The sequence below is a fragment of the Pituophis catenifer genome, unplaced genomic scaffold (genome assembly GCF_029215685.1).
Source record: "Pituophis catenifer annectens isolate HBS135680 unplaced genomic scaffold, rPitCat1.0.hap2 SCAF_3, whole genome shotgun sequence".
In the NCBI taxonomy this organism is placed as follows: domain Eukaryota; kingdom Metazoa; phylum Chordata; class Lepidosauria; order Squamata; family Colubridae; genus Pituophis; species Pituophis catenifer.
The window spans coordinates 96098173-96122484 of NW_027256883.1; the positions used below are offsets into that span (position 1 = coordinate 96098173).

At 39.3% G+C, this 24312-nt stretch overlaps 1 protein-coding gene across 4 annotated transcripts in view; it reads left to right on the top strand.

Annotated features, from left to right (window-relative positions):
* The first annotated feature begins 421 nt into the window (after positions 1-421).
* CXXC5 (CXXC finger protein 5) overlaps positions 422-24312 on the top strand; it is a 170103-nt gene continuing 146212 nt past the window's right edge. Inside the window, exon 1 of one of the 4 annotated variants that reach the window (XM_070940815.1) lies at positions 422-643. The gene's annotated coding sequence lies outside the window, so the exon portion shown is untranslated. The other 3 variants (XM_070940811.1, XM_070940812.1, XM_070940814.1) reach the window with 3 other exon arrangements.

Below are 24312 nucleotides of genomic sequence, written 5' to 3' on the forward strand. Positions count from 1 at the left end.
CAGTCGCAGAAACTGGAATCCCTAAAGGGTTTCTAGCGTTTAAACTGAACGATACTGGCTCATTGATATCACTCCGAATTAAATTTACTTTTCGGTCCTGCAATCAACGGGAATTGAAACTAAATTTGGGTGGACTGGCTCCTAATTGCCGCACGCTGTTCTTTAGCCTGAGTTCAGCGAGAACGTTCTCTCTTAGGCGTTTGTCATACGGCGCTGCACATTGCGGAGAATAAATTGCCCACTTCTGCCTCTCTCTCCTCATCCCACACTGATCCTCGGGCGAATCACGCACTCAATCCACTGCCCGGAGCCGAGGCGCTGCGAAGGCTTCCGCTCCCCCTCCCGTGCTCAAAGTTATGTGGGAAAGGGTGTCTGGTTCTTCCGAGCCCACCCATACTGCGCTCATCACGTCCCAGCCTTGAGGGAGGAGCCATGCTATTTGCAGCTTGCCCTGTAGCCTTACGCGAGAGGAAGGAGAGGGTGGAAGGAAGAGAAAATGGCTCAAGTCCGCGTCTTTGGGGGTCACGCGGTTACTGGAATCTAAAGGGATCAAGGTCCGCCCACGTAGCCGCTATGGAAATATGACAGCTGAGGAGAGTCCAGCCAAAAGCTGACCCAAGCGATTGGGTCCTGCCTAATTCCGGTACGTAGGGGAGGGTTTGGGTCGCCACTATAAAAATTAGTATTATTCTGGATTGTTGAGCTCACGTTCAGATTCACTGTAAACAAAATTTGATTTCTTTCTAAAGGCCGAGGTGGATGACCACAACAAAGCTCACTTTGATCAGGCTTTTTGTTTACATCTGACGCTAATTTATTTGTTTACATTCGTTGTTTACTCCAAGCCTATCCCTTTTTCACCTCTTCTGTTAGACGTGGCCCTACTTGTGGCTGAAACCAGCCTCCCGGCGAGGATCTGGAAACTTCATCCCTTTCTCCAAAAATATACTCGCTTTGCTTTGGTGGACTTGAAAACGTCTAACTGTACCGAGGAACGCTGGATGTGGTGCAATACAGCCCAGCTACCTCCCGCAACTAACACTTCAAAGTTTTGCATCTCTACTTTGGGTCGCGTGCGTATGCGTGTTTAAAGGGAAAGAACTTGCCACAGTATTTGCTATCGGAATTCTCTCAGGACGAGGAACGAGATTGAACAGCAGAAATAACATTGGGAAGAAGGTGCAAGGAATCGGGTGGGAGATAGCGGCGTTGTTTGGATTAAGCGATCGTAACCCCCGAAAGAACGAACTCCAGCTTCGGAAGGCCAGTGAACCGATGGCTACGAAATTGTCGACTTGTGGCTTTTAGAGAGGCTAGGGGGATATTCACCGTCGGAGCGCTAAAGACAAGGGCAGAGAAAGCGCGAGCTGCAGGAGAAGGGGAGGAGAAATCAGGCAGCCGAATGGGAGCCTGCTCTGAGAGTCCGGTCCGGGTTTTCCTTACAGCCCCGGGCATTAGCAATAGCGGCGGCAGCAAGAGGCAGCCCTTTGCAATGTGGTCCGCCTGTCTCGGCACTTGCAGAGCGAGGATGTAGAGGTGGGTTTGTCGTGGAGTTGCTGGCGGGGAGGGAGGGAGGGAGGGAGGGAGGGCAAGAACTGTTCTCGTCAGCTATCTTTAGCGCGATCAACTTATTTGCAATTCTGACTTTGTCCGCTCCGACCTCTTTCTTAATATGCCCGCCGCCGCCTGCTTTAGCTTCGCTGCCGCTCCTGAATGTGTCCGGCGGGGAGTCCGCTTCGCTGAGGTCCCTTTTTGAGAGAGGATACCTTGGGGCAGGTGTTAAAATCGCCAGCATCACCACTGGGCACGATCTGGATTTGCCTCTCTAATCCGGCTAGCGCCAGCGCGCGCGCAACACGCACACACGGACTGCCCGGGGTGGCGGGTGCAGCTCTCCTTCCTCCCTCTGCTTCACGGCTGCTATTCTTGTAGCTCCGGACCGCTTAGCTTCTGGTAGGTGCAACAATCCGAAGAGGCCTTTTCTCTGGGTTCTATATGTAGATGTAGGGCGGGAAAGAGGAAAGTCTTGCGGAAAAGTTTGCGGCGGTGAAGTAATTCCCTTCCCTTCGGGTGCTGCCGAGTGGATGGCGTAAGTCCCTCTGGCTTCCTTCCACCTTCCGCGCCGCCTTCCTCCGTCCCTCCCTGCTTTCCTTCTGGGGAGGTGTTGCTGCCGCAGCAGCACATCCACGCTGGTCTCAGATCAGTGGCTCCAGACAAAAAGCGAGGGGGGATTTGGGGTGTGTGCCGCGTGCGATTCTGAGCAGCGCCAGCGGCAAAAGAGCAGCTTCGGGAGGTCCCCTGAAGAGGGCGGGCTCTTTCCTCGATCCCGAAAGCCAACCCGGGGCAGAGACCTCGGCTCCTTTTCTGTTTCTGCAGGAAGAGAAGCGGCCGGAGCTGCCCGCCGAGGCTGTGAGTGGAGCCGCCAGGAAGGTTCGGCCAATTCTCGTTTTTCCTGGTCCTTGGGGTTTTTGGGGGAGGGCGTAGGGGGGGGAGTGAGCGCTTGGTTCGTGGCTGCTGAGCAAAGTTTTGTTTGGAAGATTTAGCGCCCCCCCCCTTTCCCTTCCTTTAAGGCGACAGCTGCCAGCTTTCAGCGTACGGGATTTATTGCAGGGTCTCTTTCCGTTCTCCTCCCTCTCGGGTCGGCCACTGCATTGAAGATCGAGAGCTCCTCCCCCCCATCCGCCCCCTGGGCCGCCTAATCGGTGGTTCGTTTCCCAGGTTACAGCCGTAGTGTCTGCAGCTAGCCAGCCAGGCGTTGAAGGCTGCTGGGTCTGGCTGACCCACCACGTCGTCCCTGGTCTGCTTGTGCGAGCAGGCGGCGGATTAGAGAGGCGCCCGAGCCTTGAGGAGCGCCTCTGCAGGGGTTGTCAGCTGTTTTCGCCTCTGCTTCTCCCCGCCAGGTCTTGCCGGACAGTGGGCGAGCCTGGCTGGCGCTTCCATGCCTGCCTCCTGCAGCGCCTGAAGCTGGGGGCGGGGGAAGAGGGAGGGAAGGAGGTTGGCTGGCTCTGCTACTGATGACCTTACCCAAAATATGCGGTCGGCAGGAAAGAAGAGACGTCCTAGAAGCTTAATTTCTTCGGCAAGGAAAGCTTCATTTCACCTTCTTCTCTTACTTGAGGTGGTTTCACGAAATAAGCAGCAAAAAAGTTAGAAGTCACGGATTCACTTGAAGATTATTTTGTAAACAGCATTTGCTTCTGATTCCTGGTTGGTTTCTGGGCTATCCATTTATCTTGTGGTGGGAGCCACACTTTTTTCTTTCCTTTGCAGTTCGTTGCTTAGCTTTAAATCTGCAGACTTGGGAGATTGTAGAACTGCACCACTATGCAGCTGTTTGCTATGTTGGCAGCTAGAAGCTGTGTGAGGCAAGACTTTCCTTCCCCACTAGGACCCCTTTCCTTAACCCCACTAACCCTAAACCCTGAAGGGAGAACCAAAGTTGCTGCTCTCTTCCACGCTCAGTCAGCTTCCTCTGACACCCTTCCCCCATCCTCACTAAACTGCTCTTTGGCTCGCAGCAGCAGGAAGGGGTTTCCAAAAGGTAACTGGGTTTGTTGGTGGCCAAAAGAATATGGTTCAAAGAAACAGGAGCAGATGCAAAAGCAAGGGCTTGTTGATATTTTGCCTTAATTAGGAAAATCAAAAAGCAAACTGATATATTTTAAAATAAACTTAATCCAAATTTGTTTCTTAATTGAGCCGTTCATTTCAGGCAGCAGGCCCTACCACCCATCAGCTCATGTTCATGATGCATAGTCCTTCCTATATTGCTGTTGGTTACAGGCTATGTGCTCTGATCCTTGCTGGAGTTCACTGCTTTTCATGCTTTTCATGATTGACCATTTGGAAATTTCCATCAGTAGGTGAGAGAACCTTACTAAAGTGCTCCACTGCATTTTATGCCACATCTGTTTGCCTTAAAGGTATGGAGAGTCTTAAGCAGTGACGCTGCCTGATAATACATTGATAGTAAGTGGAAAAGTCTGTGGAGTGGGCCTTATCAGTGTGGGTGGGTGGGTGGGGCTGGGATTTGACTACAGTAAAATGTGTAGGGTGAGAAGGAGAAAGAGCAGAATATCTCTTTTTGCTGTTCTCAGAAAGAATAAAACCTCCTCAAGGATTTCCTGTCAGCAAGACCTGAATTTAGTGTCAGATAGATGGCAAGTTTGTCCTCACAACTAGTTGTGACTCCCAAGAATAGCATTACAGTTATTAATGTGACCCCCCCCTCCTATATTCCCCTTTCTCTTTGCAAGCTGGTAAATAACATGCTAACCTCCTTTCTATGCACCAATTCCTGTAAACTTTATTGAGTAGCAATGGCCCTTTCAGCTTGGTTGAGAGTATTGAAAAGCAAAAGGTTTATTCTATGTTCTGCCTTTCATTTTGTAACAGTCTTTTTGGCCTCTTGTGGTGTCAGGATCATTCTGGAAGAAAAAAAAGATGGCTGGTGATTAAAAGTGATTTTGCAGTCTGACTCCAAAATCTATCTAACTTTTGCCAATATATCTTTTTTTATAATCCTTCTCATCTCTCTCTGTCCCTCTCTCTCTCTCTCTCACACACACGCCATACATTTCCTTTTTTTCTTACTCAACCATAGTTTTTCAGTTTTCTACCTCTCAACCTGCTTAGTCTTCCTACATGTAATTGTTTTGCAATTGCAATTTGTAGTATGTTGCTATACAGGTAGTCCTTGACTTACAACAGTTCATTTAGTGACCGTTCAAAGTTACAACGGCACTGAGAAAAGTGACTTATGATCAAAATTAAGATGCTTGGTAAGTGGTTCATATTTATGACTGTTGCTGTCTCCCAAGGTCACGTGATCACCTTTTGTGACCTGACAAGCAAAGTCAACGGGGAAGCCAGATTCACTTAACAATGGGGTTACTAACTTTATCAACTGCAGTGATTTACTTAACTGAGGCAAGAAAGGTTGTAAAATGTCCTTAAACTCACTTAAATGTCTCACTTAACAGAAATTTTGGGCTCAATTGTGATCCTAAGTCGAGGACTACCTGTATAACCAAGTCATCTGTGTGTGTGTGTGTGTGTGTGTGTGTGTGTATCTGTGTATCTGGTCTATGGTGTGCTTGTGTACTGGTGAATTCACTTTTTTGTTCAGCTCATTCATTACCTGTTCATGCTTAACCTTATCACTTCTTGCTTATTCAGAAACACTTCTTCAGTGATCTATTCCCATGCATTCAACTTTTTTTGTTTTTTCTCAATTCCCATATTGCTCATTAGCCTGATATGGGATGATATCTAAGCCTGCCTACTACAAATAATTAAAACTAGGAAAAAAATGAATGCAGTGTTCTTGGTAATATTTTATTACATGTGGTCTTCTCAATGTATTTCTTTTTATTGTTCCCAGATATGATTGTGTTCTGGTAGAGATTCAGAAATGTCATGTTTGCATTTTTAGAGATTCAGATAGATAGGATCTGTAATTCTGTAGCTTGCATGAGGCGAACAGGTGTTTTCAAGACTTCTTTTATGTTCTGTGAGTCATACACAAATCTTTAACAGTACACTTTGAATTCTTTTGTATTTAATTTGCATATCCGGTTGTGGCTCACTCAATTGTAGTTCTTAATTGCAGCTACCATTGGCTGGATTGCTCTGTCTCCTTCCAGCTCCATTGGGTATCTATCTTAGATGCATCTGCAAACTTTTGCCTTTTTGTGAATTGTGCTATCTTTATTTTATACTAGTTGCATGCCAGAGTGCAAGATGTATATACATTACAATTATGTTACCGACCTGCTCATTTAATGACATTTATGATAGGGTGTTTGTTCTTACATGTGTACACAAAGATGAGAGAGAGAGTTTCATATTGCATATTTTTCAATCCTCCAAAGTCATCTGTTTGTTTCTGCTTGAATACTTTGCTTCTGAGTACTTCAAAATAATTTAAATCTCAATCCCAGAAGAGTCAGAACAGTATAATTCTGTTTTAGTAGATAGTTCCAGTCTAATATTATAATGAAATTATTCTGATTTTTTTAGATGAATTGATTTGAATTGTTGTCAAAGCTGTTGTGCAGTTTGATTTAATTAGATGGGGGATCAACTACAGTTCAAATAAGTATGCATACATGATATATATATATTCTATAATGTGCTTGAACAGGCTTTTTACTGTACGCATATGTGCCTACTTATTCTGATCAATTGTCTTTAAAAATAAAAAAACCCTCAAATTACAAATGGTTTTTATTCACAATGGTATGTTTTGCAATTTTTAAAGAAAAAAAATTAAATCTCAACCAAATATTTGAAATCTAATTTGAATAGAAGAAAAAATATCATTTTTAAAAATTACTGTTTTTTATTCTTGCATCTATCCAACTGAAACTCTTGCTTATATAAACTTAAGCTCAGTGCCCTGATTTTTAAGTAATACTTAGCTATAGTGCCATTTGTTTCAATACAATGTGAATAAGCATTTAGGAAGTCAGAGGTCAGTGACTGAAAGTGATTGTGTAGGGTCTAATTTAAAGTTGAGTAAACCAAAGAAATCAAGAGCTTAAAGTGCAGTTAAAGTGTTTTAAGGAGCCACCAAATACTAAACAGATTGATGAATTTGTGCTTTGAAAAAAAAAATCAAAATCTACTTTATATAGATGAAAATCATAATGCCCAAGACACAAAAAGTTGTTTTTCATTTCTGTGTTGTTTGTAGGATCAAATGTCACTTTAAGTAAAGTGTAGTAGATGAGTCTTCTGCATCGCTGCATTTCCCTTCATAGAGCAGGGAAACATCTCAAACTGCAATTTACAGTCCCCCCCCCAGCCACTTCAAACCTAAATATTGTAGTGGACAACTTCCAACATTATTTTGAGTATAACATAATTGGATTATCTATATATGGCCAGTGAGTGTTTTAGAGGAGAATGGGCAGTATATCAGCTGCAGTTAAATTAAGGACTGGAAATACTCAAGATAGCAATAGCACTTAGACTTGTATACCGCTTCACAGTGCTTTACAGCCCTCTAAGTGGTTTACAGAGTCAGCATATTACTCCCAACAATCTGGGTCCTCATTTTACCGATCTTGGAAGGATGGAAGGCTGAGTCAACCTTGAGCCTTAATGAGATTTAAACTGCCAAATTGTAGGCAGCTGATAAGCCTCGATTTACAATTATTCGTTTAGCAACTGTTTGAAGTTCAATGGCACTGAAAAAAGTAACATGATCGATCCGCATGCTTAAAACTGTTGCAGCATCCCCACAGCTGTATGGTCAAAATTCGGGTGCTTGTATTTACGACAATTGCAGGGGTCATGTGATCACCATTTGCGACCTTCCCAGCTGGCGCCCAACAAGCAATGTGAGATACACTAAACAATTGTGTGAGTCACTTCACAGCTGCAATGATTCGCTTTAAAACTGTGACAAAAAAGGTCATAAAAGCAGACATGATTCACTTAACAACCATCTTAGCTATGGAAATTCTAATCATAATTGTGGTCATAAGCTTATACAGGTTATTTTATTGATGCTCTGAGTATTCCTTCAGAGATGTTGGAATATTTGAAACAATATTTTATCTCAAATAGGGAGCAAAATTTAGAGCATTAGTTAACAATACTAGAAACTGCTGTTTCATAGTTTGGTACATCTCCCACCTTTTACTTTCCACTATTTCAAGGAAACACTAAAATAATTTTTGATGGATGAATCTATCTATCCATCCATCTATCAATCCATTCCTTCCTTTATTGATTAAAAAAAAAGCTTAAAAGAGAAACAGAATTTTTTTTTTTAAGAAAGAAGAAACTTGGGAAAGAAAAAGAGTTCAAGAAAGAGGAAGAAAAGAGAGAAAAATAGAAAAGCAATGCCTTTCAATGTTCTTTGGTACTGATATGTAAAAATATATCAAACCCTTTCTCTAAAATCAACATTTGTGTAGATTATTTCCATAATCACATTGATTCTAATCTTCAAATCCCAAAATCAACATTTCATTTCTTTCAATTTCTTTCAAAATCCAAAAATGGTTTCCAAGTAAAAATAAAATCTCTCAAAGTTTTTTCTATCAACACTTTCAATCTTTCCATCTCCACCAATCCCACCACCTTCACAACCCATATTTTCATTTGTAAAGGTATTTGTAATTCCTTGCACTCTTGAACCTGTAAAAATTCCTCTGCCATTATCATACATAAAAACAAAGCCTCATAAGAAGCCCCCATTTGTTTGTCCATTAAAAGCTCAAAAGAAAGATCTCTGGTTTCAATTGTACATTGAGGCAGTGGATGTGATGTGCCAGTGCCTGGAGGCTGTGAGGACCTGGATGGGAGTCAACAGGCTCAGACTTAACCCAGACAAGACCGAATGGCTGTGGGTATTGCCTCCTAAAGACTATGTTGATTGTCCATCCTTGGTCCTGGGTGGGGGGAGAAATTGTCCCCCTCAGAATGGGCTCGCAATCTGGGTGTCTTCCTAGACTCACAGCTAAGATTGGAACAACATCTGACAGCTGTGGCTAGGGGGACTTTTGCACAGGTTCGCCTGGTGCACCAATTGCGACCCTACTTGGATCAGGAGGCTCTCCTCACAGTCACTCATGCCCTTGTCACCTCATGGTTGGATTATTGCAACGTGCTCTACATGGGGCTACCAGGCTACATGGGGCTACCAGATTACAGTTGGTCCAAAATGCAGCCGCATGAGCCATTGTGGGTGCATCTAGATACATCCACATTACACCAATTCTCCGTGTGCTGCACTGGCTCCCTGTCGGTCTCCGGATGCAATTCAAGGTGTTGGTTATTACCTTTAAAGCCCTACATGGCTCAGGGCCAGGCTGTCTTCGAGACTGCCTTCTACCACATAGCTCCCAGCGGCTGGTAAGATCCCACAGAGCTGGTCTCCTCCGGGTCCCGTCAGCTAAACAATGTCGGTTTGCGGGCCCGCCGGGGAGGGCCTTCTCTGTGGCTGCCCCAGCTCTCTGGAACCAATTATCTCCTGAGGTCCGGATCGCCCCCACCCTATTGGTCTTCTGGAAAGCAGTGAAGATCTGGCTTTTCCAGCAGGCCTGGGGCCGTTGATCTTGCTACTGCGATCTTGCGAGATCCGGCCATGGAATGGAGTGTATGGGTTTTTAATGTTTTCTTTTAAAATTTTTTTACGGGATATTGTTCACATTGTTTTTTTTGCTGTAAGCCGCTCAGAGTCCCTAGGGAGTTGGGCGGCATAGAAATGTGACTAATAAATAAATAAATTCACTTGTAAAATCTTCTGCATCAAAATACATACTTGATCCTAGTATTTTCTAGCTTTATTACATGTCCACTAAAGATAGAATGTTCCTTCCATATGATTAAATTTCCAATGAATACTGGAAATTCTCTTATACATTTTTGTCAATTTATCTGGTATCGTGTACCAATGAAACATTTTATAAAAATTCTCTTTCAAAATCATAATTAAGAAAATCTAATGTCATGAAACATTAGATTGCTCTAGAACAAGCAAAATTTCAAGGTTGGGTTGACGACTTATGCTGCTTGCCTCAAAATTCTTAAGTTGAATTTTTTTGGAAGTTGTGGAGTTGTGAAGGAAACAGTGATTTCTTCCTTTTTTTTTTTTTTGAAGCAGAATATGATTTACACATATACTTAAAGGTATTGGAGGCTGCCAGGACCCTATATCTTTGTTAAAGAATGTAGGTCTTTGTTAAAGAATGTAGGTTGTTTAGGAAACACATCCTGTCATGTTTTTTCAGGACAATCCAGAGTAAAAGTCCGCTTTCTGAAAGTTCTAGTTAATGATTTTGAATAAATTTAAGCTGGCAAAGCATGTTACGAGAAACTGACTGCTCAGAATACTGTTAAATAAAATTAATACAGCAAATAAAAATAATTATTTAAATATAACTAGGAATATGAATGGAAATAAATTTTTGAACAAGTGATTTGTTTTAAATGTGAACTGTTATATTAACATTCTGTTATATGTGTTAGATCAGTGGTTCTCAACCTTCCTAATGCCGCGACCCTTTAATACAGTTCCTTATGTTGTGGTGACCCCCAACCAGGGGTGGGTTCTAAATTTTTTTTACTACCAGTTCTGTGGGCGTGGCTTATTTTGTGGGCATGGCTTGGAGGTCATGTGACTGGGTGGGCGTGGCTAGCTGGTCATGTGACCGGGTGGCCATGGCTATGTGTATAGGGACTACTCAGAGGGCTGAAAAAAGTCATTTCTGACAGGTCCTCGCACTTTTGACTGGTCCTTACACTTATGACCATCCTCACATTTATGCCCATGCAGCTTTCTTAACAACCATGTCACTCATTTCACAACTGCTTCTCTTCAACATGGTATAAGATAGGGCAAAAAACGTAAAATGTGAGGACAGTTGTAAATTCGAGGACTGGTCAAAAGTGCGAGGACCAGTCAAAAATAACTTTTTCAGCCCTCTGAGTAGTCCCTGTGCACAAAAGGACTACACAGAGGGCTGAAAAATGTGATTTCTGACAGGTCCTCGCACTTTTGACCGGTCTTCGCAGTTATGACTGGTCATCATTTATGCCCATTGTACCATTCTTAACAACCGTGTCACTCATTTCACAACTACTTCTCTTCACCATGGTGACAAGATAGGGCAAAAATGTAAATTGTGAGGACAGTTGTAAGTTCGAGGACTGGTCAAAAGTGCGAGGACCAGTCAAAAATAACTTTTTCAGCCCTCTGAGTAGTCCATATGCATAAACGGATACAGCAATAGAGAGGGATGAAGGAAGGGAAGGGAAATTAGAGTAGGAGTGAAGGTAAGAGAGGGAGGAAGAGAGGAGGAGAAGGAGAAAGAAAGAGGAAGTAGGGAGAAGAAGAAGGGGGGAAGAGAAAGTAAGTAAGAAAGAAAAGACAGAGGTGGTAGGTTTGAGGAGAAAGATTGCTGTACAATAAAAAAGATGAAAGGGAAGAAAGCAAACCCCAAACAAATACTAAGATATTAAGATAAAGAATGAATTGTTAAACTTTAAAGAATAAAAGAGAACAAATAGGAATAAATAGCAATAATTAGAAACACACATACAAACATACAACGTATTTTCTTTGAACAGAGTATTTGGCCGGTTCACAAATTTAAACAGTTGTAGGAGGTTAGCACCCACCCCTTTCCTAGAAAAATGAAATATTTTGGGAAATATTAAAAAGGCAGAATATTATATTTCCCTGGATGAGAAATGGAGACGCATATTTTCAGACAAAGCAGCTCCCACCTTCCTGCCCCCCACCCTTTGTTAATGGGCCAGAGGCAGAAAGTCAATCCTTTGTCAAAGGACATTTGCAACACAATAGCAACAGAAACTAACACAATGGGCCCCATCAAGCCATGTGATCCTGTCCACCATTAAACCATCTTTCCAAGCAGTCTCCATGTTTCCAGTGTCTTTTTCCCCACTTGGAGCAGAACCCAGAAGGATATTTCTTCCAACACAGTATTTAGTCATTTCAATTAAATTTACAATTTCTATATTTTCTTTTTACCATATTTATTCCTCATCTATTTTTTAAAAAAACCAATATTACCCTTCATCCTCATCTCTAAACTTAATCAAATTCAATTTTTCCCTTCTATTCTATATTATACTCCTTCGCATTGTCATCTATTTTTATATCCATCCTCACATTGGTTAATTATGTAATACAGTTGTTTAATACAAATTCAACATTTTAATATAAATCAATTAGTTATATAACTTTTTTGTATATTAATCAATATGAACATGAATATTCCAATTATTTCCATGCAATCCAATTTCTTACAAATCAATTAATTATATTTACCAATAATAATAAACCAAATAATTTCCCCCATATATTCCTCCAAACCACAACTTAACCATTTCTGCTTTCAACACAATATACAATTAATAGTATCTCAATTATTATTACAATTCCCTAGTTAAATAGAGCTTTTTTTCTTTTGTGTTTTAAAATCTTGAACCTCCTCTTGCCCTAAATTTCCCATTGTTTGCAGTTTTGCACATACCTTTTTTGGTGAGGAAAAAGAAAAAGAAATCTCTCTGCCTCATTTTGTCACGTTGCAGCAAAGACCCTTCTTTACTTTCAATTTCGCTTTTCAGCATAGCTAGGGGAAAAAAAAATTGCTCCAGGAATTTACCTCTTTGCAGCTAGCTCTTTGAAGCCCCGCGGCAAGAATTTAAAGTTTTTTTTCCCTCTAGCCATCAGCTGGGACTCCAGAGGCAGCAATAGATTAGGAGTGGGCGGGATAAGCGAACGGCGACCGGGCGATCCAACAGAGGCAGAGAGTGAGGATGAGTGAAGGCGTGGGGGGGGCGAGAGAGGGCTTTGGCGACCCCTGTGAAATGGCCGTTCGACCCCCAAAGGGGTCGCGACCCCCAGGTTGAGAACCGCTGTGTTAGATGGTGGAAAAACAGTGTTGAGACGAGAATGTACAGCATATTTAGTGATGAACCGATATTTTATTTTAGGTAATTGATAGATTATAATAATCTCCAAGAAACCTAGGGATAACACACCCTTCTGTTCCTTTTTAGTGGAGCTGTGAAGAATTTTTGCTTCTGTCTCGATTAATTTCCAGTTAATTACTTTATTCTGCACTAGTTTTGGAAGTAGCTATTCTTACAACCTTACGCTTTTTTTCTCCTAGCTTTTTTTCTTTTGCTATATTCTGGCGTTTGTGTGCACATCTGCATCTGTGTGTCTGTAAAATAGATGAAAACTGGGAGCAGATCCAGATAAAACGAAACATAGAAAATGATGACAGAGAATATAGGATACACCACTAAAGAACATGGGTTTAGTTTTAAGGTGATAGAGATAAAATAATCACAATGCCACCTTTGTATTATGCAGGAAAAGCTTTGTTGATGCAGATGTAGTTGGGTCTAGAGATGGTCAGTCCGATTTGGACTAGCAAGAAATTGCAACTATCTGATGAAGATTGAGGTCTCAGAACCCACCTTGTAAAGAATTAAAAATCTGAAGAAGCCTCAGAAGATGTTACATGTGTGCATTTTTTGGCAAGCATTTTTGGTAAGCAGAGATCATAAATAAGTAATAGTTGAATCAAGAGCAGGAAATACGAAAGACATGGGATTTCTTAAATCTTGGGATCAGAATCAGAACTGATTCTGTTGAGTAGTCCTTAGGAGGTTTGAGAAACTTCTATTTTTTTCCTGAAGGATCAGTTTTATGTAGATCCTGTAATTTGGCAATAACCTAGGTTGTGCGTGCAACCCTGACAAATAGAGTAGGAAATACTAAAACTCTCCTTGTCACAATCTTTAACTGGTTGTAATGTGTATTATTGGATATTTTTGAACCAAGTTTTTTAGAATAGAATAGAATAGAATAGAATAGAATAGAATAGAATAGAATAGAATAGAATAGAATAGAATTCTTTATTGGCCAAGTGTGATTGGATACATAAGAAATTTGTCTTAGTGCATACGCTCTCAGTGTACATAAAAGAAAAGATACATTCGTCAAGAATCATAAGGTACAACACTTAATGATAGTCATAGGGAAACAATCAATATAAATCTTAAGGATACCAGCAACAAGGTTACAGTCATATAGTCATAAGTGGAAGGAGATGGGTGATAGGAAAGATGAGAAGATTAATAGTAATGCAGACTTAGTAACTAGTTTGATAGTGTTGAGGGAATTATTTGTTTAGCAGAGTGATGGTGTTCGGGAAAAAACTGTTCTTGTATCTAGTTGTCTTGGTGTGCAGTGCTCTATAGCGTAGTTTTTGATGGTAGGAGTTGAAACAATTTATGTCCAGGATGCGAGGGGTCTGTAAATATTTTCACAGCCCTCTTTTTGACTTGTGCAGTATACAGGTCCTCAATGGGAGGCAGATTGGTAGTAATTGTTTTTTCTGCTGTTCTAATTACCTCTAATGGACTAACTTTAAGAATATGTCCAAAATTCAGGATCCATGACTTCTGAGGGAATTAAATTTGGAAGGTTATGACTATTTCAGTACTACTGGCTGCTTCTGGACTGCAGTCACATGCTCTTCATTTTCAACATTCTATGAACCTCTCCAAACTCTGCTTGAACACGTCATGTAAAGAGCCCACTAGCTCTCAAATTAGTTCCACTGTTTGATTGCTTTTATCATTATGCAGCTTATTTTAGCATTCAAACCGGATTCTGCTGTCCTTTAACTTAAAGCTGCCATTCCCCACCCTGCACTTTAAGATGTAGGAAAAATGGTCTTGGCCATTTTCTGTTTAAAGTATATGAAGAATGCTCTCATATGCTTCCTTGCTTCTTTTTCTCATGGCTAAACATATTGTATCCTGTTTTCCAAATCTCCTTTCATAGGATTTATTTTCAGTCACCTGTGCATCTTTGGTGCCTTCCACTGAACCTATTCAGATTTCTCTGAATCCTTCTGAATGTGTGGTGCCCAGAATTTTATGTAATGATTATTGTGGATTTAATCAATGGAAAATAAAGTGCGATAATTTCTTTCTGGGTTTTTGAAACTGTATTTCAATTAATTTTGTTTATATTTTTAGCAGGCACATTATATAGGTAATTCATGCATTTATGACCAAGTCCAAGATTCATTTTAAAAGTATTATTGTGCCAAGCCTAATCCCCCCCCCCTGTGTGTTAAACCAAAAAGCAGTAGGGTCATAAATGAATGGGTGTTGAATGAAGGTGACCGGAATAAAAAACTTCAATACAAAACAAAACTGAGTGACTAATATGAAAGAAATGTGATAAGGTGTAAAGAAATGTTAAAAGTGTTGGATCATGCAGACAGAATAAATAAGGATCAAATTGCAATAATAAAGCGGGAATGGTTAAAAGAAAGAAGATAAAAAAATAATGATTTGATAGAGTTGATGGAGTTCTCAAAAAGAAAGAGTTGAGAAATAAAGAATAAAAAGACTGTGTATAATGTAAAGCAATGAACCCCAACTCGTAGGAAGTTAAAGATAGTTGCAGAGGTAGATATGGAGAGGCAGCGTGGATGGTACTGATGTAAGCAGTTTAACTATGTTTTTTTTTTCCTTATTTCATGCCTTTAATTTCTTGGCACTATATATTGTTTCTTGCTCTTTTTGTGTACTCTGCATAGTGATAGATTTGTATCCAACTTGTATCATCTGCAAACTGGATAAGCATTACCTCTATCTCTTAGTCTCTCATTACTAAAATATAGAAGGCCTTAGGGCTGATATTTTGATTTTTAATTGATAGATATTTTGTTGGAATCAAGATATCTGTACAATGGGACTTCCGGTTTGCGAGCCTCGGCGACGGCGGTGTTTCTTTAAAGACCGCCAGCCCCGCCGCCTGTAGAGCCGCCCCGCGATCGAGGAGCGGCTCGAAAACTCCAAAATCTTGAAGATTGAAGGAGAAGAGATAGCAGGGTACAGGTTGAGCCCCTGTAACCCCCCAGGGAACCGTTTCTGGGGAGGAAACAGGCGTGGCTCCCTTCCAACCTGCTGAAACTCCGGGCGGCGTGGGACGTTTCTGCTAATTAGCAGAACAAGCCGGCAGCAGCAAACTCTTAAAGCGAAAGGAACTAATTTTAACAAACAACGGAAATATCAACTTGAATCCAGAAACTTGAAAACTGCAAGTATCAGTGCTTTGTTGACTTTCTAATTTAAAAGAGAAAGTGAGTGAGTGAAAGTGATTTGAAAAAAAATGGCGCCCAGCATTTGAGTTAACGAGCTAATGAAAGTGGATTTGTGAAGCCTTCCTGCTTTGTTTCAAAGTTATAAAGCTGCTACAAAGTTGCTCTATCTAAAGAAAAAATTTCTTTTTCTAAAATTTGACTTTGTTTTACTTCAGCTTCACTTGATTAAATCTGGGGGACTTTTTTAGAAGCTTTTGTGGAAGAGGGAAAGGAAAAAGAACTTCCCTCTTTAGAAAAATTAGCTTACGTGGCACAATGGCTTCAAAGAAGCAGGAAGGGAAGGCATCAGGGGGGGGATCCCCCACACATAAACATCAAACGCAACTTCCCCCTGCTCAACAGTTACAAACTCAGAAAAAAGAAATTGATGTGGGAGATTTAAAAGACTTTATTTCTAAAACTTTGGATGAAAAATTTCAAGAATCTCAACAGGAAATAGATCATAAACTTCAAAAATCACATGAGGAATTTCTGCAGGAAATTAATGAAGTTAAAGATATGGTGAAGCAGAATCAAAATATGGTGACCAAAAAAATATCAGAAGTGGCGTCTGGCCTGGCAAATTTTATTGGGAAAGTTGATTTTAAAGTTGAAGAACTCAAATTAGAAGTTAATGTTAGGATGAAAGATAATGACTATAAAATTGAAGAAGCTGATAATAAAATGCAGAGAATTGAAGATGAGATTGTCATGATACAATTCCGGGCGATGGAATTTGCCATACGGCTTCGGGGAATTCGAGAGGAGGAGAGACAGGACTTGAGACAAGTTTGCTCTGAAGCCTTGGCTAAGATCTTACAAGTTAACCCTGATCTGGTATTTCACAAAATAGATAAAATTTACAGAGTGAACTCTTGGGTGGCCAGACAAAGACAACTGCCTAGAGATGTGGTCATATATTTTACTGAGAGAGAAATTAGAAATGAAATCCTCCAAAAATCTTTTCACACCTCTGTACAAGTGGGGGGCTCACGACTTGTAATTTTTAAAGAATTACCTCCTAAAATGCTGAAAGCTAGAAAAGAATTTGGTTTTCTTGTTAAGGAATTGAAAGACTTACAGATACCCTTCCGGTGGGACGCGCCAGCTGGGATAATTTTTAGATATAAGGGAGAAGGATATCGATTGAATACTGTGGAGAAGGCACAACATTTTTATAGTACTATTCTTAAGGAAAGAACACCATCTCCACGTACATCTACAGTTTTGGAGATTAAGGAGAGTGAAGAGAGGCAATTGGAAGAACAGCCTAAGCAGGAATTAGAAAATGTGCAAGGTGCAGAAGGAGGTTTTCTGAGTGAGCCCTTGCTGGATTCTTCTCCAATTTTGGATTTGATTCAGTTGACTGAAGTTAAAGATCAACGTATAACTAGAGCTCAATCCAAATTACTTAAACAAAAGCAACAACAACAACAGGAAAGACAAGACAAGAAGGCAGCAAAGAGTACCCCACAAGAGAGTGGAGCTATGGGAGGAGCAAGATCGAAGCTCTTGGATGAACTTCAAATATTTTGCTCTGCGCTCCAGAAACAGGCCGATGACCCTTAAGTGTTTATCTTGGAATGTTAATGGGTTGAATTCAGCACAGAAAAGGAAGAAACTATTTACATATTTGAAACAATTTAATAATGATATAATATGTTTACAAGAAACGCATATTACAACTCAAGATCAGAAATACCTGATAAATTCAAAATTAGGAGTACATTATATATCTTCAACTTCGCAGAAAAAGAATGGTGTGGTTATTTATGTAAATAAAAAATTAACAGCAAAAGTTATAGAAGTAGATCAAGATGGTAGGTTTGTAGCAATTGAATTGCTTACAGCAAATGGTCAAATTCTTTTGATTGGAATTTATGCTCCCAACCAACAACAGGATTGTTTTTACAAGATGTTACATACTAAAATAGTGCAATGGGACTATAGATCTATTTTATTTATGGGAGATTGGAATGGAGTAATTGATTCTAAATTAGACAAAAAGAGCTTGGCAAAGTCTAGAATTAGACTACCGCAGACTTTTTTTGATTTGAAAGAAGATATGGAACTAAAAGATGTTTGGAGAATACATAATCCAAATGAATTGGATTACACTTTCTTTTCCGATAGACATAGATCCTTTTCTAGGATTGATTTTATCCTGTTGTCAAATGATCTACTTATTAAGACAAAAAGAACAAAGATTTTTCCAAGAACTTTGACTGACCATAGCCCTGTATGGATAGAAATTGAGATGGATAAGGTTGAGAGACGTTCTTGGAGATTAAATGAGAATTTGTTTAGATATGAAAAAAATACAATAGAACTTAAAAAGCATTTGAAAGAATTTTTTGAGATAAATTTGAATAAAGGTACCCCAATTGAAATTGTTTGGGACGCCAGTAAAGCTTATATGAGAGGGGTACTTATCTACATGAATTCTAAACATAGACTGTTCCGACAAAAGAAAAGATCTGAGTTGGAAATGGAAATAAAGAATAAGGAACAATTACTTATTAAAAACCCAACAGATGAAAGAATACGAAGTGCTATAAAACTTTTGAAAGACCAATTTCAAATGCTTATGGCGGAACAAGTTGCAACAAGTTTACAATACGCGAAGCATAATACATTTTGCAATGCCAATAAACCGGGCAGATGGTTGGCTTACACACTGAGGAAAAAACAAAGTATACGGACTATTGATAGTATTAACATTGGAGGGAAAGAAATTTTTCAACAAAAATTAATTAAAGAAGCTTTTGTGGATTATTATACTAAATTATATGCCAAAGAAGAGGTGCAGAATGGACTTATAGAAAAATATTTAAAGGATAAGAGAGTTACAAAAATTACTGATCAACAAAAGGAAAGAATGAATTATCCTATAACAGAGGAGGAGATAATAGCAGCAATTAAGCAGCTAAAAACAGCCAAAGCTCCTGGCACGGATGGTTTGACTGCAGTGTATTACAAAACTTTACAAGCTGAAATGGTGGAACAACTTAGAGACTTATTTTGCAATATTCAACAAGGGGGTAAAATACCCCCATCTTGGACAACTGCTTATATATCTCTGATACCAAAGGAACAAGTTGGTCCTAAAAAACCAGAGAACTATAGACCAATATCTCTTTTGAACACAGACTATAAAATTTATGCGAAGGTATTAGCCAACAGGTTGATGCCAGTAATCCAAAAAGTAATTCATGAGGACCAAGCGGGATTTATTGAGGGCAGATATATGAAGGATAATGTAAGGCAAGTAATAGACTTATTGGAATATCTTGATAAGAATAAACAGATTTCTGCACTGCTGGTTTTTTTGGATGCGGAGAAAGCCTTTGATAGAGTGGATTGGAACTTTCTACTAAAGACTTTAAAAAAGATGGACTTTGGGGACCAATTTATACAGTCGATCTCAGCAATTTATCAAGAGCAAAAAGCACAGATTATTATTAATGGAAGTTTGACGACAGAGTTTAAAATTGAAAAAGGAACAAGACAGGGATGTCCGTTGTCCCCACTTTTATTTATATTAACATTGGAAGTCTTGCTAAATACAATACGGGACTCAAAAATTTTGAAAGGTATAGTGATAAGGCAAGAGGATTATAGAATAAAGGCATTTGCAGATGATCTGGTTGTTACCCTATCACAACCAATGGAATCAATAATCCTGATGAACGACATTATACAAGACTATGGTAGAGTTTCAGGTTTTAAACTGAACTCAAAAAAGACTAAAATGATAGTTAAGAATATGACACAAGATCGTAAACACGAGCTTGAAAGGAGGGCAGGTTTTGAAATTGTACCTAAGGTAAAATATCTTGGAATTCAGGTTGCAGAATCAAATATGAAATTGTTTCAAAATAATTATGAGGTGTTGTGGCGAGAGGTTCAGAAAGACATGGAGACTTGGAAAAAGCTGCAACTGTCTTTACTTGGAAGAATAGCAGCAGTTAAGATGAATATTTTGCCAAGATTTCTGTTTTTGTTCCAAATGATTCCGGTGCTTAAAAGTGACAAACAACTGAAAGTCTGGCAGTCTGGTGTGAATAAGTTTGTCTGGAACGAGAAAAAGCCGAGAGTGAAATTGAAAATTATGCAAGATGTTCCAGAAAGAGGAGGCCTTAAACTCCCAAACCTACAGTTATATTATGATGCAGCAGCTTTAACTTTAACAAGTGACTGGTTTGGAAATAAAAAGGCTGGAATATTGAATGCAGAAAGTTTTGATCTTGAATTTGGATGGCATGCTTACTTATTCTATGAAAATAAAGTGGATAAAGTATTTAAAAGTCATATACTTAGAGACTCCTTGATGAAAGTTTGGAAGAAGCACCGACTCAAATGGGATTATAAAATACCGCTATGGCTGGATCTTGGTCATACCTTGTGGAATACAAATATAATGTCACTCGGGGGGTTTTTATATAAAGAGGTTCTTTTTACAGATGCGGGCAGATGGCAGCTGAAGACATTGCAGACACTGTTGGACGAAGGGATTAATTTAACCTGGTTACAATATAATCAATTACAAATGAGATGGAAAGAGGACCAAAAAACTGGTATTATGTTGCATGAGGAAGAATTGGTTAGACATATAAGAGAGAAAGGTCCAATGCATATTAAAAGGCTTTATAATGTTTTGTTAGAAAGAGATTCAGAAACGGAATTAGTTAAAGATTGTATGATTAAGTGGGCACAGAATTTTGAAGAACCAGTGATGCTGGAAACTTGGGAAAAAATTTGGGTTCAGAATGTTAAATTTACACAGTCGCAAAACCTGAGAGAAAATTTTTATAAAATGTTTTATAGATGGCATTTAGATCCTAAAAAGTTGTCATGTATGTACCCTAATGTTCAGCCAAAATGTTGGAGATGCGAATGTTTGGATGCTACGTATTATCATGTATGGTGGACCTGTAGGAAAGTTAAGGCTTTTTGGATAAAAATTTGGTGGGTCATGCAGAATGTTTTGAAGAAAAAAATTCAATTTTCTCCACAATTGTTTTTATTGGGTATAGTTAAGGGTTTTACACGGGGTGAAATAAAACTAATATTGTATATGATAACAGCAGCAAGATTGTTGATAGGTAAATACTGGAAGAATGAAGCTTTGCCTACTATCGAGGAATGGACTTTGAAGATGGCCAGTTTTGCAGAGATGGCGAAGATTTCAGCGTATTTAAAAGATTGTTCACAAGAGACTTATGAATGGGAATGGAAAAGGTGGATAGAATATGTTCAGAACAAATACCAAACTAGAAAGTATCAAATAGCTTTTATTTGAAAATAATGTATTAGAAATATTTTAATGTAAAGAGACAAAGAGGAAAAATTATATAGGGGGAGGGATGGGTTCAGGTTTATTTATTAGTGTTATTAGTTATGAGTATGTAATAGGGAAGTCTGGGGGGGGAGGGTTGGGGAGGGTTAGGGAGGATGGGAAGTTTGGGGAGGGTGGGAGGGTGGTGGGGGGGTGAAAAAAGGGGTGAAAATGTAATTGTAAAACTTTTGCAATAAAAAAAAAAAAGATATCTGTACAATGTTCACACAGTCTATTAAGGAAGTTACAGATTGGAAAATTAGTTGAAGTTTGTGTGGCAAGATTCCACACTATTCTGGTATTCTTGACAAATTGAGATGACTTTTGGTAATGACCCTGTATTATTTTCAAGATGCTTTGAGATCAATGTCTTCAGGTTCTGCTTTAAAATAATCCTCAAGTATTATTTTCAGACCTCTGATCTATTGATTATGATTATCTCTTTTATTCGTTAAACATGAAACTCAGTCAACTGAACATTTAGAAATGTATCACAAATATAATTGACTGGTTCTGATGGTTGATATGGGTTGCTGCCAGAATCCTAGGTATCAACCAAGTATCTTCTTAAAATGTATGTTGTTCCGAGTAGGGCAGTCTTTTGCAGTTCTGCTGATGTTATTGCAGGAAGCTGCAATTTCTTGATGTACTTTATAAAATTCCTGGATATGGTGCCAAGTGCCCCGATGACAATGGGTATCACTGTCACATTTCATCCATAATCACATAGTTTCGATGGCCAGGTTGCGATATTTTGTGATTTTTTTTCCAGTTCTTTTTCTTCGACTCTGGCGTCTCCTGATATAGCGATATCAATAAACTGTACATTTTGGCCCTTAACAACCATGATATCTGGCGTGTTGTGTTCCAAACAGACTTTTGGCATATTCCTTAGGATCTCTGAACCATCTTAACCTTTTTTTCCCATTTGCTTTTCCAAGAAATTCTGCTTAGCAGTGCTATGAATTCATTGAATATGCTTTTGAAAATCAAATGTATACATTTGACGATGCTCAATTTTAGTTGTCCTTAAAAATCAATAAATTCAGAATCACATCACTTCCCCAATGTTCCTGCTACTACTACTTCCTCAACTAATTTTTCATTGTTGGAGTTGGAGGCGCCAACTGGTCCAGAATGCGGCCACGCGGGTAATCACGGGAGCCGCCTGACGCTCTCACATAACACCGCTCCTGCGTGAGCTGCACTGGCTCTTCCGGGTGTGCTTCAAGGTGTTGGTTATCACCTTTAAAACGCTCCATGGCATAGGCCCTAGTTATCTTCAAGACCGCCTGCTGCTACCGATGACCTCCCACCGACCTGTGTGCTCCCACAGAGAGGGCCTCTTCGGGGTGCCATCAGCCAAACAATGTAGGCTGGTGACCCCCAAGGGGAGGGCCTTCTCTGTGTGGGCACCTACCCTCTGGAATCAGCTGTCCCCAGAGATAAGGAGAATCCAAGACCTCGGTGCCTTCTGCCGTGCCCTTAAAACTTTTTTTTTTCAGCAAGCCGGGCTGGCTTAACATATTTTTTAACATATTTTTAATTTTTAATTGGTTTGTTATCTTAAATTGGGGCCAAATTAATATATATCCTTTTAATTGTTTTTTAATGTTTGTATTGTATGTTTTTATCTGGCTGTACACCGCCCTGAGTCTCTCGAGAGAAGGTGCAGTATATAAATTTGAAATAAAATAAAATAAAATAAAAATAAAATTGTTCACAAGAATTAGATTAAAGATTTTTCATCTTTTTGCATGTCTCCCCACCCTCTTAAAAAAACTGTTGGCAACACAAGTCATGAAGTTCCATGGCAAAGTGTTTCCCAACAGATGTTGAGTAAATAAATCTCCCATTACTTAATGCTTCTACTCTGTGCTCAGGTAAGTGATCCTAACCCACCCCCCAAAGAAATTGCTTTTATTTATTCCTTTTGATTCTTTTAAGTTAATATATACTCTGTAGCGTTACCAAATTCCTTCATTTGGAATTCCAAACTAGAATGCATATTTTTAACATGGAGTGCAATGCATCCTCCATTTATTTTATTTATCTTTCTGTTAAACAAATTGTGTCCTTTAATTGCTATTTCCTATCACGGGAGGCATCCCACCAGATTTCCCATTATATCAAACAATTAAATTATAATTGTTTTTGTCAAAATCACCTTGTTTATTTCTGATATTCTAGACATTAGCAAATAGGCAATCATGGCTGTGAACTTTATGAGCCAATGTCCTTTCTGATTTTCATGTAATAATTTGAGAGATCCCATTTCCACAGAATTGAACTTTCTATAGTGTAAGGCCTGTCAAACTGGTGGGCTGTGGGCCCGGCTCTGCAAGGTCAAAAAACATCCCAATATGTCATGATATGGCCCGCTATGTGATCGGGTTTGACACCTGTGGTGTAAGTTCTATCAGATTTCTTTACGTTAGGGTTTTCATTTTGACCCATCATAGAATTAAGCTTAAAATTGTTCTAATCAAGCTCACTGTGCTTTGGTGAAATAGATTTTACCAGTTCTTGTGGTTGTAGCCCCTCTCAGGGTGGATTTGATTTAAATCAAACTGATTTAAATCACGATTTAAATCACTAGTCAGTAAGGCTTGATTTAAATCATAGTTTTCTACATAAAGACTAATTCTTGCTAGTATAACTTTAATATGCAAGTAGATGAAGATTTCTAGAAAAACTACTTTTCATATTAGTTTTTTTTATCCCCAGTTTAATAGGTTAATCATATTTGGACAACTTTTCTGTTGTACTTAGGAAGGAGAAAAATAATCATTACCTTAATAATAACAATTTAAATAGATTTATTCAACTGAAATAACATTACAGCATATGTTATTTACGTGAACAAACATCCATGTTTGTTAACTAATTTGGCTAAATATTCTTTCAACGCCTGCAGAAGAAGCTACTGCTGTTAAAAGTGAAATCATTACTTGAACAGTTTCTAAATCCAAGTGCTTAAGTGACTTCCACCAGTTCACTGGTGTGAGTTTCTTTAAAATATCTTCAGCAAACATATATTTCTTGAATGGTTCCCCCTTAGCTTTGAAGTTTATTATAGTTGGCATTACAGATGGATGATTGCTGGATACCCATGTCATAACTAACTCCTCTTCCTCAGCACTTAAGTTTTGACCCTGATACTGGATATTGACAATATTTGCCAAAAAATGAGCTTGAGACGGTACTTGTCCCATTCATTTTTTTTAATGCTTGTAATTTAATTCTGTCCATGTGTAGTTCTGTTTTTAAGTGTTCACTCAGTTCCTTCCAAATTTCAACAGCATCAGCAATAAA